The sequence below is a fragment of the Malus sylvestris genome, chromosome 11 (genome assembly GCF_916048215.2).
Source record: "Malus sylvestris chromosome 11, drMalSylv7.2, whole genome shotgun sequence".
Taxonomy (NCBI): Eukaryota; Viridiplantae; Streptophyta; class Magnoliopsida; order Rosales; family Rosaceae; genus Malus; species Malus sylvestris.
In genome coordinates this window covers 15,844,941-15,867,275 of record NC_062270.1, presented here as the reverse complement: position 1 = coordinate 15,867,275, position 22,335 = coordinate 15,844,941, and the positions used below count along the sequence as shown (strand labels likewise).

At 38.8% G+C, this 22,335-nt stretch overlaps 1 long non-coding RNA gene and 1 pseudogene across 1 annotated transcript; one reads left to right on the top strand and one right to left on the bottom strand.

Annotated features, from left to right (window-relative positions):
• Positions 1-7,088: 7,088 nt before the first annotated feature.
• On the top strand, positions 7,089-8,121 carry LOC126589839 (uncharacterized). Its single transcript, XR_007611953.1, has 2 exons — positions 7,089-7,288; positions 7,415-8,121. It is a non-coding gene; the product is annotated as an uncharacterized LOC126589839 (long non-coding RNA).
• Positions 8,122-10,802: 2,681 nt separating this feature from the next.
• On the bottom strand, positions 10,803-12,910 carry LOC126590267 (histone-lysine N-methyltransferase ASHR2-like; annotated as a pseudogene).
• Between the last annotated feature and the right edge of the window lie 9,425 nt (positions 12,911-22,335).

Sequence of the window (22,335 nt, the reverse complement as noted above, 5' to 3'; positions counted from 1 at the left end):
TATAAATTTATGGTTGTGTACTTTCTGTAACTTTTCTCCAAAATAAATATAGTAATAAGGAAAAATTATATTGTACGACCGAATTTCTTTCACAAGTTCATATTCATAAATAACAATTTAAGTATTCTATAGGCCAGCAAGTGGCCCTTTACCGCTTGAGGGGCCGGGATAGGTTATCTTGAGTTTGAGAGCAACTCCGCCGTTGGAGCCTTTCTCCAGTCAATCCACTATTCAATCCACCATGTGAACAGTAACCGTCTTAATGAACAATAACTGCTTTTTGCATCTCTAATAGCCTTAACAATTGGTAATAAAATATTACTATTTTTTATTTATAAAATAATACAAAATAATTTTATTTGTAATTTCGTATAAAATTTGTAATTTCGCAAAATCCACACGGCGATTATTTAATTTTTTATTTAATTTTTAATTAATTAAATTACTTAATTTCCACTTACCAAAATTTAGTAAGAATAAGTAATCCACTTATCAAAATTTAAATTTTTATAGAGGTAAGAACACACACAAAAGCATTACAAAATGCAAGAACTAGCGTGAAAAATCAAGAGAGAGCAATTAAGCTTCTCCATCACTGTGAAGCAACCGTCTCCGTTCCTCTCTCTCTCCTCTTTCTCGCACATTCTCTTCTGCTTGATCGAGCTTCTTCGATCCTTTAAGGCCTTTCTAGAAGGGTGGTGGGAATCATGTACAGCTCTCCCTTTCCCCCTTACTCTGCTCCTCATAGTTGCTGAAAGTGTACAACAAACCCAACACGCCGCCGTTTTTGTGATGGAGTTGTACGGACGAAGCACCGTCGGAAACGGGTCGAACCAGGAATGGAGCTCCGCAGCCGGAGAGACCGGCCTCGAAGGTACTCCTTTACTTGCTCGGCGTTTTAATTTCGCTTCTCTTGGCTAGACCGAGAGGGAGAGCTTGACCGGAATCGGAGAGACGAGAGAGATTCCGGTTTTTCGCGATTGGGAGAAGAAAAGCTGAGAGGAGTGGGGGGAAGAGTGAAGTGGGAGCTGGAGGAGGTACGGCCATGGAGTTAGAGCTGGAGGAGGTACGGCCTAACAGAAAAAAACATTAAAACAGGCGTCTGACGTCAACTGACGTCAGATCCACCTCAGGCTTTCGGGATGGCGAGAATCGACGGCCCTGGCGCTCGGGGCTGCTTGGGCTCCCTCGCCAGCGAACGCTGGACTTCCTCCCTTGGGCAATCAAACCCTGTTTAGGAGCCTGTCCCTCGAGCAGGAGCTCCCGCTGGAGCTACTCTGAGGGAGGAGATGGTAGACTGTCATAGTAGGCCGATGACTTTAGTCCGATGAAATAGCCTATTTTATACCATTGCTTTTGAGAGATAGTAGTCCAGCGGCATCTTAAGTTAATGATCTAAAGATAATATTTCTATAGAAAACTTCATTTTCATCGTTCGAAAATATCACTTTTAGACTATAATTTTGTGTAAGATTAATATGTAATTAAGCTACTTAGTACTACAGTATAGTTGTATTCCTCTTCACTTGTAAGTAAGAGGCCTTAGACTCGATTATCGCCAAAGAAGAATTTAAACCGCATTATTACTAACTCATTACGAGGTTAAGTCCACTCCTTCCCCTTTAGTGTAAATAATGTCATTTGTTAAAAAAAATATCTAATTAATTTTTCATCCCCTGATATATTTAATCACCTCATTTATTAATTATATTTTGATGTTTTATTTCTCTTTATTTCTAATTTTAATGTATTAGTTACCTTTAATTATATATTTTGGTGTAGACATATAGGTAAACTAGTTTTTTTGTATTATATTTCGATACAATTTGTGTTTTTCATTTAGGTACATTAATTCATTTAATATCTTTCAATATATATTCATTGATACAGACATTTAGGTACATTAATTATTCATAATACTTTTCAGTACTTCCATTTTGTACATAAATTTCAGTACATACATTTAGATACATCAATCCATGTTAATATTTCTGTACACTTATGTATTTACATATTTTTCTTATGTGTCACATTTTTGTGGAATGTTTCTCATTTAGGTACATTTATAAGGATATATTTGGAGGGAGTTAAACAATATTAATAAATTAAAATGTGTATATTAAAAAATTTAAATATTTAATTAAGAGAGACATTATAAAAATACACATTAAATATTAGGATTAAATACATAAAACCCCTCAACATTTTAGTGTCATTCTAAATTGGTCTCAACCTTTTAAAATATTCCAAACAAGTATTCAATCTATTGAAATGTTACATTTGTTAAAGCCTAGTAAATTTTTTAAACATAGATTACATTAAAAACCAAACAACTTGGTATATCATGGTCAACATTAATAGTAGTGCCTCAAAATTTAATTTTCAAATATAAATTATATAATATGAATCCCAAATGATCAAACACATATTGAATCGAATCGAAAATGGATCCAAATAGAAATTACATTAGGTTGGCAATCTCCTAACAAGAAAGAGGATTAAGAATTTAGATGCTCATGTGATTTCATCATTTGCAAATTCTTAGCTCGTAAAGCTTCAAATTCTTCTTTGTGGGCATGAAGATGGTGATAGCCACATCATGACGGTCCATACTGTTTTAGCAACCTCCATAACCTTTTTCTCGATGTTGGTGGCTTGAGTTGTAGGGTGGAGTTGGTGGTTTTGCATTGGATTTGGAGGTGATTGCCTAACATGGGTGGTAGTCATCTAGTTGGTGGAGGCTATGCTTTTATGACCTTCTATTGATTTTGGATACAATGTAAGCCCTACTTAATTTAACATATTTTTAACTGGGGCTTAACGGATATGACATTTTCAATAGGTTTGGTACTTGTTTGAAATGTTAAAAAAAGTTGAGATTAATTTGGAATGACACTAAAAGGTTGGGGAGCTTTAGGTACTTAATTCTAATATTGAAACAAAAATAAAATATGAATTTGAATTAAAGTGCACATCAAAACACTATAACCAATATATAATTTAAGCACTAGGTTTTAATCAAAATTTCAATTTTTTCAAGAATTAAATGACATACCCCGACCCCAATAACATAAGTTATGAGGCCGTCATGTGCTGGCTATCACTAAATTGACCATATGTCCCCATTGAGTGATGACGTCACAAGCCAACCTAATAACGAAAGCCATAGTAAGATAAACACCATGTGAGTGAGTTTGAACCAAAATGTTGATTATTAATAAGAGTTGCTACAAAGTTTCCTAATCAAACTCCCCAGTTGGGGACACATTTTCGGGGATTAAATCTCATTATTATTTACATCAGAGCATCTAGAAGTTTCATAAAACAGCAAACACATAAAAGTGCAGTTATGCATAATCGAAAGTATGATTACATGATTGTTACAAACTAGAATTGACACACCCCGACCCGAGATGTCCACTAGGACTCCGAATCGAGCTGTACTGGCCAACACCTGGAGGGTGACGAAGCCATAAAGTATGATGATGTGGAAAAATGTCAATAAATTTAAACCTAAGAGTGCCTAAATACAAGAGTGCACTGTGAGCGGATATGAACCCATTTCACACGTGACGTCAGAGCACAAGTAAAGTACAATAGTGTGGATTGAAAATCATACTATCGAAGGTAATCTCCAATACCAAGACTTGCCATGAATCCTCGTCGATACGAAAGCTCTACTACTAGACCTGGAAGGATAAAAACAAGAGTGAGTGTCAGAAAATAGAGCTTTAATAAAGACCTTCTAAATGATATAATCCCTCATTGTAACACCTGTTTAGCTTCTAGAAAATCATACTACGAATAAACATGAAATTAAAAGTATACTAACATTAAATCCAGAAGTATACCACATCATAGCATCACATTAGCAATATAAATAATGAAGTGCTTAATAACCCATACTAGCATGCCAGTCGGAGTCACCTATGGTGACATGTGCGACTACAACCATATCTCATCAATCAATGCTAGCTTATAAGTAAGAGTCATCTCTAGTGATCTGTACGACTTAATCATATCTCATCACATATCTCATTACATATGCTAGCTCGTCAGATATCTCATTACATATGCTAGCTCATCACATATCTCATTACATATGCTAGCCCGTCACATATCTCATTACATATGCTAGCTCGTCTCATTACATATGCTAGCCCGTCACATATCTCATTACATATGCTAGCTCGTCACATATCTCTTTACATATGCTAGCCCGTCGCATATCTCTTTACATATGCTAGCTCATCACATATCTCATTACTTATGCTAGCTCTTCATATATCTCATTACATATGCTAGCCTGTCACATATCTCATTACATATGCTAGCCCGTCACATATCTCATTACATATGCTAGCTTGTCACATATCTCATTACACATTCTAGCTCGTTACATATCTCATTACATATGCTAGCTCATCACATATCTCTGCACACAAGTCAGAACCACATATAGTGGTTTGTACAACAGGACTGGGTGTAAATAAATACGCTCTAGTGCTACGATCACGTGAAGACTGTGTGAATAATCGTGGATCACCTACAAGTCGGAACCACCTATAGTGGTCGGTACGACAGGCCTGTGCACCAACCTTGAATCCAAGGTGAGCGTAAGGTGCGTGAGGTGAACATCACGTGAAGAATTGTGCCCTGGCCACAGACGGGAGCACTAACACTGGGATGCAGGTTTATGAGCTCTACTCATATCCGTTCATCACTAATTATTATTCAATCATACCAACATTATAACGCACCTGAACTTACCTTGACCTCTGTATTGTGTGCAACACTATGCGGATTTGTACCAAATTACATACTAAAATATAAACTAATTATGGCATGACATTTATAAAATGTAAAACCACAACCTCTCATTTCTTCACACATTGATTTATAATCAACATTTAATCATCGAGATGTAAGGTTAAATCTCACATTTTTCACCAGATTCCTTCATATTGCTCAATTTCTCAAACAAGGCTATTGTCTCAATTATTTAGTCTCATTTATGGTATGGATGCATCTAACGTCTCGTTAGACTGCCTACGTACCCTAATTAGGGATCAAGCCATTCGTAGTTCACATTAGTACTTCAAAGCATTAACAGTAGTTATATGAAATAATCAATTTCTGACCGTTTGTGGAATTGTCAATCATATATATATATATATATATATATATATATATATATATATATATATCATTTAACGTCTCGTTAAACTGCCTACATACCCTAATCAGGGATCAAGCCATTCGTAGTTCACATTAGTACTTCAAAGCATTAACAGTAATTATATGAAATAATCAATTTTTGACCGTTTGTGGAATTGTCAATTATATATATATATCATCTAACGTCTCGTTAGACTGCTTACGTACCCTAATCAGGGATCAAGCCATTCGTAGTTCACATTAGTACTTCAAAGCATTAACAGTAATTATATGAAATAATCAATTTTTGACCGTTTGTGGAATTGTCAATCATATATATATATATATATATAAAATATACGATAGAAAGGAAAAGACCCACTCACCTGAGGTCTATACTACGACTCCCTAGCACACATATTGAGACATCATGAACTATCGTCGCCTGTGGCCAAGTCCAATTTGACCTGGAAAGGCTCCAATTTACCTCGAATCTGCCGGGAACCATAGAAATAAGTGTTCTTGATTCATCCCCAATTTGACTCTGACGCTTCAACCAATGATTGGGCATTGTTCTAGGCTTCAAGGGAAGTCTATTGGTGGTGGCAATTGGAAGAAATTGCTTCAGAAATGGGAGAATCGACACAAGACCTGTTGGTGTCACCATTGCCAAATGTCACGGATTTGACCCAATTTCCATCGAATCTTGATAGAAGAATGAAGGGGAATAGGTATGGTGATGATAACCGATGGAAATGGGATGAAATTCGCCTGAAAACGGCTCGGAACTGGTTTTGAAACTGGGTTGGGTGCAGGTGAACGGGTCACCGAAAGGGTTCGGGTTGGGTGCTCTTCACCTTTCTCCTTTCTCTCCTCTCTCTTCCTTCCTATTGGTCCGTCTCTCTCCCCTCTTCTCCTAACTGCTCCGTCTCCCTCAACTCTGATTGGGCAGCCAATGCCCTGATTTCTTTCCTTTTCTTCCGTTTCTCCTTCTTCCTCTATCAAAATAACCTTCTTTTTTAAAAATGGTTTGAATGCACGGATATAAAGAAAGACATAAGATATTAATATACCCGCTTTGGATCGCTATAGAAATATGTTGTACATCTTACTAAACGTTGGTCCACGAAAGTCAATACCCTCACATCTAGGGTATTCTCGTGAATTCACATTTTAAGATTTATAAAATCATAAAATTTGGGACGGGTTGTCCCAGGAACAAACTGGAGCAAAGGAATCATCACCAAAAGTCCAAGGGATGGATGCCTCACTATGAAGCCCACTCGTCACCTCTGGGGTTCTCCTTATTCTCGTTACGTCATGAGGGGTTGAGAAACAAAGCATGAGTGGATCAAGTCTATCTAGTTAAAATAATTGAATATAATAACCCCCGTTTTGAAATCATATATATAATAAAAACTATATACATATAATACTACAATAATAGTAATCAAGTTCACATCACATCACTTGTCATATCAAAGAAAGTAATATCAATCATAAGAATCAATAATTGTTTCTTTCTATGTATGATGTATTATTTATAAATATGGGGTTTTTAAACTTTAATGTTATAACCCATCCCTTAAAATAATGTGTTTTATTTTCAAGATATGTGAAATGATAATTTTACCCTTGAATGGGTGTCTTGAGTAATTTTCGAGCCTCGACTCGAAATCCAATTTCTTATACTTTCTTACGTTTTCCTAACTATATTCATGTACGCGGATGTGAAATGAAAAACGAAAATCAAAATCGAAGCCTCGACGGCATAATTGTAAAATTTACAATTAACAAGGGACAAATTTTTAATTTCACTTAGATTTTCTAAGTGGGATTAATCCACTCTTGGTCTCCCTCTTTCCTTCGTTCTTGTAAATAGCTCTCTCTCTCTCTCTCTCTCTCTCTCTCTCTCTAACTGTCGGTCACTCTATCCTTAGCTCTCTCTCAAGCTCTGAGAGCCCCAAACCTCACTACCACCTAAATTCCTCCACAAACCGAACCCCAAACTTACATTTTTGAGAGCAATGGGACTCAGGGAACTCGGTGATGGCCTTGCATGCGTCATCGGAGCACCATGAGGTGCAGTTCCATTGAAGCCAAGAGCTCCGAGCTCTAACCTTAAACCCAGGTGAGGTTCCTTGCTATTCTCTGAATTTCTGGGTTATTATCTTGATTAGGGATGAATTTTAGTTGGTTTTTGAGCTTGAATTCGATGGTTTTAAACCCTATCATTTTTCTATGCATGCAAGGCAAGCTCCGGCGACGAATTCCGGCAAAATGTCGTTGAGTTCGAGGTCGGTTGGATTCAGTGAAGGCGCTGTTGCAGAGAGCAAACAACACGTTATTGCAGAGAGGAAGAAGCCATTGTGAATGATAGCGAGTCCTCTGGATCATCTTGTGATGATTTGCTGAATCTGATAGAGGAGGGTTTGGAGGATTTTGAGGTGGGGGAGCAAGAGGAGGCGGAGGAAAGGAGGTAGGGAAATTTTGTTAAATGATGAGAACGAGAAAAGCAGATAGCTGCTGCAGAGAATGGCAAAGCCAATGAGATGTGGGTATTTTGGGAAGAAAGGTTTGATTCTGGATGAAGTGTTCTCCCCGGAATCCAAATACCACCTTCATTTTGGTAATCCAATTCTGCATAATTCCGGATATTAGGTGGAGCCCACTTATTTTCTGATTCCTCAAATGTTAGTAAACGCCGGAATTCTTGGGAAGGCGTGCATTTCCAATTGCTCCCCATTCCTACCCCGTTTCGTAAACACGCCACTAAAGTCTAAAATTACCAATTTTGAGAAGAGAGAAATGAGATCCTAGTGGTTCCATTTATTCTTCGATTGATATTTATCATCTCTATATTAGACTACGAATATGAGAATTTGAACTAGGGAGCAGATAAGAGGTAGTACAAATCTGTTTTTGTTTTTTTAACCCAATTCAAGGGCAAAACTTTTTCTTTTACCTTTATCTCATACATTATAAATTAAATTCATCTATTATTCATCATTCACAATTCACACACATAATAATTCAAATGATGCATCAATGTTCATCATGAAAATTAAGCTTACAATTCAAATAGAAGTTACGAACCAAAACAAATAGAAGTTAACAATCCAAATAGAAATTAAAGTTTCAAACCAAATGAAAATTGGAAGTAAACTTCAAAAAGGAGAATTAATTGATCAGTTATTCAAGCTTGAGATGTCGAAGCTTTTGAAGGAGGCATTGAACTTGTAAAAAATTGAGTTTGTGTCAAGCCTACATTACAAACAAAGAAAACATATTAATTAGCAGCAAGAAGAATTAAAGTTGAAAACCATTTAATAACAAATTTACTAAAAATATTAAAGCATATCTTTTTTGTTTTCTCTTCTTCCATTTCCTTGTAAAATTAAAGCATATATTCCGTTGGTTCCTTGTAGAAGTTGACTTCATCTGCCCTAAGCCAACCACTAGTACGCACTAGTGCCTCCATTATTTTTGGAGTCAAGGATACCCTAAAAGGGTCAATAACCCTCCTCCCTAGGCTAAATGTATTTTCACTAGCAACGATAGAAGTGGGGGTTACAAAGATATTTTGGCTATTTGTAAAAGAATTAGGAACTCTTTTGTGTTTGATTTCCACAATTTCAAGAGATCAAAGTCATCAACAATAATGCTAATATAAGTAGGGTTTTATTTTCAAATTATTGGAATATTATAAATATGTGTTATATAATTTATAAATTATATATTATATTGTATTTTCGGTATGGTACGGTAATACCGTGGTAATGATATCTGTTGATGCACAAAACCGGAGGTCTTGGAACAACGTAAATCCGACTGTGAATTTGCAAGAAATGTAAAAAACACAAGATGTATCGTGGTTCACCCCAAGGTTTGGGCTACGTCCACACTGATTATGTATTTCTCTGAGAGTATGAGGGAGAGAACCTCTGAATATGAGAGGGGATGTGAGAGGGGTGAGAAGGCTCCATAAATGGCATCTTCTAATTGTGAGGGTAAGGGATCCTTTTATAGAATAATGACTCCTTACTTATTACATATTTGCCCCTTCCTTTATCACATAATTACATTTAAGTCCATTGAGTATTTGTACGAGATCTAAATACGAGGCCCTAAATATGGTATAAATAGTAGTCCCCCAAGTCTTCAATCAAGAGAGTCTTTTGGCTGGAGACTTGAAATTCAGTCCATGTGTGGGCTGAAGTAACTAGATGTTGTTTTGAACTGATGCTCGATATGAGGTGGTGTTCAATCTGAAATGATGCTCAACTAGAAGTAGCACATGCTGCGAGGTTGCTCAGCTCGTGGTTTATGTTGCCTTGGTTGGCTTGGCTTGTGGCGTTGAAGGTGAGGGAGTCTCTTTTATAGAATAAGGGCTCGCTCCTCAATACGTAAGTGATAGGCTAAGAGTTGATGCTCGTGGCGAGGCGGTTGCTCAGCTAGCGGCGATGCTCTTCAATGATGGTGAGGGAGTCCCTTTTATAGAATAAGGGCTCGTTCCTCAATACAAAAGTGATGGGTTAGGAGTGATGCTCGCGGCGAGGCGGTTGCTCAGCTGGCGGCGTTGCTCTATAATGAAAGTGAGGGAGTCCCTTTTTATAAAATAAAGGTTCGCTCCTCAATACATAAATAATGGGTGCTCTCTAATGAAAGTGAGAGATTCATTTTTATAGAATAAGGGCTCGCTCCTTAATACATAAATAATGGGCTAAGTCTCTCAAGTATATTTTATGAGGCCCAGTTGAGGCCCAATATATGGTACATAATGTAGTTCCCTAAGTCTTCGGTCAATAGAGTCTGTTGGCTGGAGACTTCAAATTGAATCCATGTATGGGCCGAAGTGGTGGTTGTTCGGAGGTGGTATTTGTATACCCTGCACTGAAGCTTTGTAAGTGAAGCTTTGCAAGTGAAGCTTTGAAGCTGGAGCTCTATAAATGAAGCTTTTAAAGCTAGAGCTTTTGTAAATGAAGCTTTTTAAGTTATTTGACATGAGTGATGCTCATGAATGTTTATGTTGATTGACATGAATGATGCTCATGGATGTTGTCATGAGTGATGCTCATGAATGTTAACATGAGTGATGTTCATGAATGATGACATGAATGTTTATGTATGATTGTCATGAGTGATGCTCATGAATGTTTATGTATGAATGACATGAGTAATGCTCATGTGTAATTTGGAGTATTGGGCATACTTTTGATCACCTGGTTGGTGGCATGAAGGAGAGTACGGGTTGTACATTTCATCACCTGGTTGGTGGCATGAATGGCTAGTTGCCAAATGATGTTAGAGTACGGGTTGTACATTTCATCACCTGGTTGGTGGAATGAATGGCTAGTTGCCAAATGATTTTAGAGTACGGGTAGTACATTTCATCACCTGGTTGGTGGTAATAGCGGCAGGTTGCCGAATGATTTTGGAGTACTAGGCGTACTTTTGATCACCTGGTTGGTGCTAATAGTGGTAGGTTGCCGAATAATTTTGGAGTATTGGGCGTACTTTTGGTCATCTGGTTGGTGCTATTTTGGGCTTATGGGCCTTCGCCCTCCACAACATACCAGCCCATTTATTTTAGGCTTTGCCATTTTTTTTTTACCCTCTGATGGGGTTTATACAGATGTCTCCGAAAGATAAGAAAAATAAATTACATCATTCATAAATAAGAAAAGTAAATCCCATCATTATGGTAGGGTGTTTATTCCTCACTTTTGCTTTCTCTTTTACTCTTTTCCTTTTACTTTCCACTACGTCTCTGTCTCTGTCTCTTGGCGAAACTGGAGGGCTAACTCCACTTGCTTTTCTTGGACAGCCTGGTCGTGCCCATCCATTCTCACTCATTTTTTCCTTTTTTCTTTTTCTTTTCTGTTCCCATTGCCTTTCTCTTTTGCTTTTGTTTTTGTTTCCCACTGCGCATCTCTCTGTCTCATCACCTGTTATTGGAGAAAGAAGAACTTGAATGCTTGATGGAACTTTGGAAGTGAGAAAAGATCCACATGCTAATGCCAAGGACGACGCCGTCTTAGACACAAGGCCAGCAAGCAAGGGAAGTAGTTAGCTATGCTCGTCCTTCTTAAGGCTGCCACAGACATTGCACTCCATGACATTCGAAGGACTTCCGTCATCTTTCGGGGGCAATGGGGCCAGGGTGCCTCAGCAATTAGTTCTGTTGCACATGAACCTGACAAAGAAATAGGTGTGTGGGAAATCGGCTTCCTCTTGGGCTTTGGCTTTGGCTTCTTCAATGTCAATCCCGGATTCGGGTTCTGATTCCAAGGATGCCTCCATTTCCTGGTCTTGGTCCTCATCCATACCCTTTGCTTCTTCCTCACCCTCTTCATTGTCAAACCAACTAGCTTCCACCTTGCAGCGATCACATTGACAAGCAAAACCGTAGTCCCTCGCCAAAGTCCTATGCCGGTTCGAATGACTCTGATTCACTGGGAAATAGCTCAGGCAGATCTCCCTCCATGCCGGGACATCATGAATCATCCTGATCACCATGTCCGTGTTGTGTTCGCTGTCTATTTCGATATAATCAAACCGGCAGGCATTGGGGAGGCAATCGTGGTTAAAGAACGAAGTTTTGGGATAAATGGCGTAGGCCCTGCTCGACCTCTACGATAATTCCGTGAAGGGTTCCATCAATCCAAAGGCGTTGAGCTTGTCCTTAGCTAGTAGAGCCGCCGAGAGCACCGCCGAAAACATCTGCTTCTATAGGAGAAATGGAAGAGAAGCACAGAGTGTTGAGATGAGACTGTGAAGAAACTGGGCAGCTGTGGTGGTGTCGGCACCGGTGGAGTCGTGCAGCTGGCCTTGGAGAGACAATAGAATCTGAAAATTGGAAAGGGAAACGACCGCGAGATTGTAGGCGGCAACCAAGAAACTGGCCTGGACCTGGCGATCAAGCGGTTGGGCGGAGAGAGGCGAAGAAGGGTCTTCGAGCCTCCTCCCTCGTCGTTATCTTCCATCTTAAAGGATTTGAAGCTTCAGGAAAACGTAAAGTGATTCGATCTAGAAAGTACGATCGGGGATCTTGTATGCAGAGATTTCTCGAGGAATAAAAGGGAGGGAGATGAAGAAGGAAACCGGTGGTTGCGGTAACGGTAAAGGGGTGGGGATCTTATATGCAGAGATTTCACACTGCAAATATCGAAGAGGCCCAAATGCCAAATTCAAAGCATTAACTGAAGTTGAAGAAACCATGGGGAGAGAGAGAGAGGCAGAGAGAGAATGGTGTTCCTGGTTTTTGTGATTTTGCAGATTCACGGTGGATGTGAAGAAATGAAAGAGAACAGACATAGTTTTTTGTGTCGATTCCCACAGACGGCGCCAAATGTTGATGCACAAAACCGGAGGTCTTGGAACAACGTAAATCCGACCGTGAATCTGCAAGAAATGTAAATAACACAAGATGTATCGTGGTTCACCCCAAGGTTTGGGCTACGTCCACACTGATTATGTATTTCTATGAGAGTATGAGGGAGATAACCTCTGAATATGAGAGGGGATGTGAGAAGGGTGAGAAGGCTCCAGAAATGGCATTCTCTAATTGTAATGGTGAGGGATCCTTTTATAGAATAAGGACTCCTCACTTATTACATATTTGCCCTTTCCTTTACCACATATTTACATTTAAGTCCCTCGAGTATTTATACGAGGCCCTAAATATGGTATAAACAGTATCCATTACCAATACCGTATCATGAAATTTCGGTACGGTACAATACCATACCATTATCGATTGGTAGAAAAAATTTGGCACAAAATCGGTGTGGCACAGTTGGCAATTCGGTTGGCATGGCAATTTAACAAAAAAATCCATCCCTAAGTACAATACATGCTCTAGCCAACTTATCGTTAGTAATTATTATTGTATTATTATTTTTGACACATACTCTATTAATGTTGGCTTCTTATAACTCCCTTAAATTAGAGAGCATGATTGGCCTAAAATTGTACAAGAGTTTCTATAATAACTTTACAGTTTTTTATTAGGGTGCTACTATTGCTACTCTGCATTCTTTCGGAAAAAAAATATATAAGAAAAATAATAGTAGGAGTGCATGATGACTTTTTGAAAGTGCTAATAATAATTTTCTTTAATTATTTTAACTTAAAAACTATGGAGCATGGTAGTATAATCTATGACCCTAAACCCTAATCCGTAATCTCTAAACACTAAACCCTAAATGTTAAAATCGTTCACATTTAAACTCGAAAAATCCTTATGTATGAAGGGCTAGTGGAGGATGGGAAAGTATGTAATTTTCGGAATGCCACAATCAAAACCGAATATTGAACAGAGAGTTAAAAACCTAGATCAACATGATAAAATAAAATGAATGGAAAATATTCTTTAGGCAACCAAAAAGCTTAGGTGTTGTGGGACTTTTATTAGGTCAAGGTGGACTTGAGCTTTGAGAATGTCCTTTTGTCTCCTTTGGTTCGGTTTCATACCAAATCCTGAAATTTCTTGAAAGAATTAGCATGTCTTAGGAAATATCCCGATAAGATCAATGACTTGAAGATAGGATGATTAAGCAAATAACTGCTTGCTCAAGTAAGGTGTGATGTGGAATGTGGATGCAAATTTCTACCTTTCTTTGATTGACGAATCTACACCTACAAAATAATAACACCTAAGATTAAGGCTAAAAGCCTCATGCGCCCACGACGAACCGGGGGGGGGGCTTTTGGCCGAAGAATCTTTGATGCCAAAGTTAGAATTCTAAAAAGAATGTGTTTAAGTGTTTGATGGAAGCAAAAAAGCCTCTTTTGGGGTAGCTAAAGCTTACTGAATTTCGGAGATAAAGGGGGTATTTATAGGAGAAAAATGGAGGAGATGGGTCAGTCCTCTAGGGTTTAGGGGTGGCCAGCCCTAGGCTTGTGTTTAAGTGAGAATATTCCAAGATATTTGTGTAATAAATATCTTGGAGTAATTAGGTAAATATCCTAAATAAATGGAATTAGGATTAATTACTTGAAGTAGGTTTTCTCTTATTAGGAATGTATTTATGATAAGAATAAGGGATTATTCTATCATAAATATCTTTGACTTTTCCTACGGGCAGGAGGGCCTTGAGCAGTCGTTGATCTCTACTTACTCTACCTCAGTTGAGCGTGGTGAATGAGACTGCTCCCTCCTAATTTGATAAGGGCAATCTTGTCTTTCTTGGGAAATAATCCATGTGTTAGATCCATGAATTTTGGCTCCACAAATGTCCCTACACCTACTGGGCTGCTCGTAAGAAAGGGTAAGAAGTGTAGGAATCCAAAGTTGCAATAGAGTTTGTGTCCCAATTTGATGTAGATTTCCTTTTTGATTTGGAATTTAAATTCTTCTAGGAAAGGGAATGTAATTACCACCAAAACCTATTTAAGTTTGTGTCAAGCAGGGGATTAAATAAATTTGGAGTGCAATTAAAACCCTGCAAGAAAGAGAGAAAGGCAGAGGATATTTGTTCCCCCACCCTTAGCAATCTTCTTCACTTGCCTGTGCAAAGAATTGTATTTTGTTGCTTCTTTTCTTCTCCAAGGTAAGAAAAAAATTAATTTTCTCTTCTTGATTTGTTCAAGTCTCAGAGCTTGAATTTTTGGCTCAACAGGGGTCGAGGAGGCGCCAAAAAATGGCAGCCGTGGGGCCGCCGTGCTGCTGCCGTGGTAGTTATGCCGCTGGGCTCGGTGTGCTAGTCTATGGAGAAGGAAGGATTGGGCCTTCCATGTGATGGCGTTGAGCTCGAGCCCATGCGCTGGACCTTAGCGATGGGGCGCGGGTCTTGGGTTATTGGGCTTGGGCTCGTGCAGTAAGGGAGACGTGAAAAAGAGAAATGGAGATGCGTGGGCGCCAGCCCCCTTCCATTTAGTTTAGGCCGTGATGGCTTATTGGGTTGCAAGGGGAAGAGAGGCAGTGCTAGGGCACTTGTCCCTTGCCATACAATCTGGGCTGTTACACCATTTGGGTTGAGGAAATGAGACTAGGCCATGGGGCATGGCTTGGCTACTGGTCTTCTGCGGTCTTGGTCTTAGAAATTTGTTTATTTTTTATTTCTTCTTCGAGTAGCCTTCTAACCATTTTTTCTTGCACTGTTGTAGGATTTTCGAACATATCTTCCTCAAGCTATAAAAATGATAAATTTATTCTACCATTGTATTGTCAAGGTGGATATGCAAGTAAGTTAGGCTACTTCAGGGCTGCTCACGTTAAGGTAGGTTCCGATGAACAGTTCAAAGACTTCCTCGAGATGTTTAAGTAAGCAATTCCATTTGGGGTTCGCATGAAGTGACTCAAAGATGGAGCAGTGAACTGTGTGGCTCTAGGAAAGCTATCAAGTTTCACCCCTACTATTTCGTGTTGGGGTTCCCTTTCCTATGCCTCGATTCTTCCAAGTGGTGATCTGCTCTATGAAGTGTGCTCCTGCTCAGTGGCCTTTGAGCGTGTCCATTTAATGGTGGGGTTCTACAACTTAAGCAAGTTCTTTGACTTGGACCTGATTGCCAATGAGTTTTGGTACTTCTTTAACATAGGCCACATCGATGGTGTTGGACAGCTAAGGACCTGCTATAGGCTATTCAATCATTCGAGCAAAGAGGATCATGACTTGTCTAGAGAGACCCTAAAGATCAGCGAAGAATGGGAATCCGACTTCTCGCTTGGGCTGCGCGTTCTGACTGCTTTCATCGATGGTAAGTAGGCTACTTAATCTCTAAGTTGCTTTACACTTTTGTTGAACTGTCTTCTTATTTTTTCTCCTCTATTTATGTAGATTCAGAATTCGGTTCAACTCCTAAAACTTCTCCAAACATGAAGAAGGTGCACATCGCTTTGAGGATCCCTACTGAATACCGCGAGTGGTGTTGGTTGCTCAGTCCTCTTCGTAGGAAGACATGTGAGCTGTCCCTATTAGAAGAGATTAGGAGGATCAAGGGTGAGGTGTTTGCTTGTTCGATCGTCATTGTGGAGCCCACTACAAGCGAAAGCGGGAGAAAAAGATCTTCATCGCCTATTTGAAAGCCTTTGGTGGAGAAAAAGTCGAAGACTTCCTCTACTACTTGCGAGGGTTCGTCTACTGCTGGGAGGCTCGTTATTGACTTGACTTTTTCAAAAGGGAAGAAAGAGGTTGTTGGATCTAAGCCTGTGAAACCTATTACTCCAATGATTGCTAGAACTATTGCTGACAGGATTGCACAGTGAAATAGTTCTGCTATGACTTATGTGCTTGGGTATATTTCAAAGCAGCTTTCTGTGCCCAAGTCCGATTTAACTTCAGAAGTGCGTGTAGCGGTGAAGAGGGAGGATGGCAATTCCACTATCAAGGTGATGCTAAGGTCAGTTTCTCCTGTTGAGAATGAAGCGTCTACCTGCATAAGCAATCATGATCAGCCTGCCAAACCAACCTTAGGGAAGTTTTTTGAGATCCATGCATTGTTGAAGCCCGATCTACTTGAGGACACGAAAGCATGTGCCAAGTTTGTTGATGGTGTGATCAAAGTTGGTGACTCTAGTTTCTTTGCAAGGTATGAAGCTTAGTCACGAAGGGGTTCTCTGCTTGATATGCTGTAAAAATCTGTGATCTTGGTAGTCGAGTACACTCATATGGAGCAGGATGACGCCAAAGTTGCTAGGGAGATAGCAACAACCATGGTAGCAGAGGCTTGCTCGGCTACTGATAAAATTAAAGAGTTGTTGTCCGAACTTGCCTTTTTTAAGGGATCTGATGTGTCTACCCTCACTGCTCAGCAACTTGAGACTTCTCGCTAAAAGATTAATAATTTGAAGGCTTAGCTTGATGATATCTAGGGGAAATATGGCGTTGTAGATAAGAAGATTGAAGTCCAAGCGTTGCTATGCAGGACCTTGAGTGTGCCATTTCAGAATTTCAGTCTTCTCGCGATGTTAAGGATGTAGAGTTGTTCGCTATGCATAATGGCGTTGTTTGATTTAAAAAGGTCGTCATTAGACTTGAGTCCAAGAAAGTAGAGCTGCAAGGAGTATTGTCTGCAAGTGAGAACCTGAAGAAGGAACTAGATGACTTGCAGAATGCTCGTATTGATCTGATTGAGGAACATAAGCAGCTAAGGAGCAAAAAGTCTAGTCCTGAGCTTATCATTACCCAATGTCAAGTTGACTTCTACAAGCTTGGTTACATAGATCATTTCTTTGGCATGTCATCCGACTACGCCACTCCGATAAAGTCCTCTGGCTTTTTGCTATTTCTTCCGAGGACCTCCTTAAGTTTTCCTTCGAGAGCGTTGTTGGTGGAGCAGTTGAGGATTAGGCTACGTAGATAGGTACGGCCGAAAGTGGTGCTGCCCAGTAGAGGTGGCTAATGACAATGCTACCCAAGATTGGGCAACTGTAGGTGAAGTGTGGGAGGTTGATGCTGCTGGGAGCAATGCAGCTGCTGAAGAGTAGTCTTTTTAGATACATTTTAGGATTTACTTTCTTTTCATTTCATGCTTTGTTTTTTCCTTTGCTTGAACTCTGTTGGCCTTCGTGTCGGTTTAGCAATTTGCTAGAAATTAATAAACTATTTTTCTTCGCCTTGCTTCATCCTTGTCTTTTTGCCTTGCTTCAAGGTTTTGTTGTAGAATGAACAATTGAGCAAGCTGCTTTGAACAAAGTAGTCAAGCCCATCTTTATTGTTTTAGGCCCCAACTTCGAGTTATCGGGTGTCAATCTTTGCTTGCTTGAGGCATCTTTCAAAACTTCTAACTTGCTGGGCCGAATGACCTCTGTAGTTGCATATTTTGTATCGGTGTTCCACTAGATCTTAAATCACAAGGTCATTAGTGAAGCGCGCTACTTTTCAATAAGCAGATAGGCTTGCATGACCTATATGATTGCCAATCTAGGCTTAGGACCTCTGCAAAGTTGTTAACCAGAGAGTCAGTGTAAATCCAAAGGGTTGTTCTGTGATAGGCAGTGCATGTTCGCATTAACCTGTTAACCTTTCACCAGATTGTACGGTTGTAGGTTATGCGGCTAACTGCTCAAAGGGTGTATCATAAACAGTCTTCCAGAAACCGTAGGTTGCTCATTGAATTGGCAACGACTTTAGGTTCCCAAGGATCTTCCAGAAACCGTAGGTTGCTCATCAAATGAGCTGCGCCTTTATGTTTTCCAAGGATACACAGAGATTGTTGGTTACATACAAAATGTTCAGCTTCTTATGCTAGCTAGTCACATCAAGGATGCTCAATCGCATGCACCCCACGCATGTAGGCAAAGCTAAAATTCTGTACCCTCGTGGAGATCACCTATGTATTGCACCGGGGATGCTTAGTTGCGAATGCTAGTTGGTCACATCGTGGATGCTCAAAAGGGATGTTCCTCTACTAGGTAGAGAGAATACTATTCTGTAACATAATAGGTGCATTATTTATCATATTTTCATACATTAGAAAATACAACCTTTAACATTGGCATGGTAATTGGATAGTAGTTGGCCATAGGAAAAGTAAATAGGATTGTTGTTGGTGTGTGTTTATTTTAATTAATTTTTTTTTTCTTGATAATTTTAGTCTTAATCAATTACTCAATTATTCAATTCAATCTATCCTTTGTTTGTTTAATTAAGTCTAGTGTGACTAATCGGTTAAATTGGCATTAAAGCAATCTATGTGGGATCGACCTTATATTTGCATATATTATTACAATTGATTCGTGCGCTTGTGTGTTTAATTTGGTTTAAATTAATATATTATTTAGGTTAGTTTAAATACACATCAAGTTTTTGGCGCCATTGCCGGGGATTGCCCCTTAATTCCAATTTGGCTTGTTAATTGCGCTTTTCTTAATTTTTCTAGATTAGTTTTCATAGTTTATTTTATTTTGAAAAAAAAACAAAAAGAAAAAAGTTGCGGGAGTTTGTTAGTTTTCAAACCCATTATAGGATTCTCTTTGTGGTGGAATTAAGTTCTTTCCCTTACTTTTCTATTTAATTTATGTTTATTATTTTCCTTTTCTATTGTTACTTTTTAATCCCGTTTCATTGTTTCCTGTAGGAGGAAAGAGATGGCTTATCAACAATTTCCAACAAAACCTTGGCTTTATAGTTCTCAATTTTCAGAGTTTATACAAAAAGCCACACCTGTGCACTAGTACAAAAAATAGTTTGTGCGATGCAGGTACCTTCGTCGTGCAAAGTAAAAAAACATTGCCAGAAAATTTGCCCAACAAAATCTTCGTCGTGTGCCAACCGTCACGCAAAGGCAGTGAAAGCAGGGTTTGTGCGACGAAGAGACAACCTGCGTCGCGCAAAAGGACCTTGCGTGACGGAAGAACTTGCCTCGTACAAAAGGTCTTTGCTCGATGATAGAACCTATGTTTGCATGACGATAGCACCTACATCGCGCAAAAGGTCTTTGCGAGACGACAGTACCTGCATCGCGCAAAAGGTCTTTGCGCGACGCAAGTTACTTATTCGTCGTGCAAACCCTTTTTTCTTTTTTCTTTTTTTGGACAAAATATTTTTTATTTAATTTTTTTATAAATATTGTAATTAAATTATAAACAATAATTAATAAACCAATGGAAATTGAGGCAAGAAATATATGGTTTTTGGTAAAATTTTCACTGACCGTTGTTTAAAGAATATTTTGTATTATCATTAATAAAAACAAACATATATAAGATCAATGTGGTAAAGCCAATACATTCATTACAAACCTAAGATATGTGTTTGAACTTATTAACACAAGTCCTTAAACTCTGAAAATACAAATTTGAATTCTTTTGAAGACGTGCAAATAAAAGTATCTTCCCTTTTGTACATACAGTGTATGTGGCTCTTTCATCACTCCTTCATATAGCTCCTTCATGTATCTCACTACTTCATACAGCTCGCTACAGTTTATGTAGCTCCTTCATCCCTCCTCATGTCTCACTACACCAAAACCACACAACCATAAGTTTAATTATGATACAAATATCATAACAATTCAAAGAATATATATGTGTGTATATGTGAACAAAAATGTCAAATTAAAGATGATAGGTTGCATGCCAGGCCTATCTTTGTCTCATGTCATTGTCTATGGAATGCATCAATTTTAGATCACAACTAGAAATATTGCCTGCACGTTGCTGCGGGATTAGATAAATCCCATGGATTTCAGGTTCTATCTTTCTTTTATTTTTATTTCTATGTGTAACTAAGGTTTTTCTAAGGTTTATGATGAAGCAATGACATGAATATTTGCGAAGTACTTTGTTAATTATTATCTGATTATATGCCATGTTATATTCTTAATCTTTGTGGGTATTTTATTCTAGATTCAGATTTCTAATGACTGATCACCTTTAGGAATTTTGCATCTAGATATTTAGATAAATCTATGTGGATGACCAATCAATTAGGTTTATTGGAACTCAGATTAAGAAGAGTAGACAAACTAGTGAGGATGACCAATATCAAGCTAGTCCTACTTGGTTGACACGATTCTTCTACACTTAATGGATTTTTATGTGTTTAATTGTATGCCTAACCAATAGGATATAATTATCATGTAGTTATACAAGAGTTGATGCCTGACCATAGATTAATTCATACATTAGAAAGAACAACCTTTAATATTGGCACGGTAATTGGATAGTAGTTGGCTCTAGGAAAAGTAAATAGGACTATTGTTGGTGGATTCATAACCTTAGGATTTCTTATGTTGTGTGTTTATTTTAATTAATTGTTTTTTTCTTGTTAATTTTAGTCTTACTCAATTACTCAATTATTCAATTCAATCTATCCTTAGTTTGTTTAATTAAGTCTAGAATGATTAATTGGTTAAATTGGTATTTAAGCAGTCACTGTGGGATCGACCTTGTATTTGCATATATTACCACAATTGATTCATGTGCTTGTGAGTTTAATTTGGTTTAAATTAATATATTATTTAGGTTAGTTTAAATATACATCATAACACAAGGATCTTTAGTTGGTCATATACAGAATGCTCAATTGGGGGTTGCCAGCAGTTGGTCACATCCTGGATGCTCAACTGCGGTCTATCTTCGTGGGCAGCCGTCCAAAGGGTAAGCTGCACAACGTGCCTTCTCCGGCTTTGAGGCCCGAGTCCCCGCGGATCAAGCTAATGTCCTAAAATCCTTTAATCTAGCTAAGCCTTGAAAATGACCATTGTGGCTACTTCTAGGGATGTTGATGCAGGCCATCGTGCTCTAGTTACACCAGCGCAGCGTGACCCATCCACGTCTGGATATTCGGAGTGCGTAGTTTACCTTCTTCCAAGAGGAGAGCAAGGTTAGTCTCCAGGGGGTGCAATGCCTACAGTGGGTCCCTGATTGGGCGCAATCTTTAATGAGAGCAGGAGTAGACAGTTGTTGTACATACGCAATCGAGCCAAATGATGAATAACTTGGGAAATGTTCATTGAAAAATGAAAGGAAGGCTATCAAACTTAGTTAAAAGGTAGAAACTGTGTAACAATTGGGTCGTCATCGGTTTGTGAGGTAATGCTCATCGAGCTACTTAAGTCTTCGAGCTTTATTTCGTCTAAGCAGCGCTCAGGGAAAAGTGGGAGATTATGCGTAGTACTTTCGTAGATTGTAGGCATTCCACTGTTTATCAATCTCTTTGTCGTTTATGGTGGTAATGGTGTAGCCATCCTTGTAGCCTGCTCTGCTGACTTTGTACGGACTTTCCCAGATTGGATTCATTTTTTGAAGCCTTCTCTTTAGGTAGTGACGAATGTTTTTCTTAGGACTAGATCTCCAGGTTGACACTGCCAGATTTTTGCCCTTTTGTTGTAGCTGGAAAGGAGATGCTGCTGGAAGGCTGCAATGCGAGTGATGACTTTCTCGCGTTCCTTTTCTGCCAAATCTAGATTTATGGCCATTTCTTTACTGTTCTACTCTAAAGTTGGTAGTATAATGATGATGCTCGGCATAATGACATTGGGAAGGATGATTGCTTTTGAACCAAATGCCAAGAAGAAAGAAGTTTAGTTGGTTACTTGTCGTTTGGTTGTGTGATACGCCCATAGGACACCAGGAATTTCGTCTGGTCACTTTCCTTGCTTGTCTATGAGGGATTTCTTAAGGCAGTCCAGGATTATCTTGTTAGATGCCTCCGTCTGCCCGTTGCCTTAGGGATATATAGACGTAGATATGTGCTGCTTGATGCTATGTTTCTGAAAGAATTTCGCCAA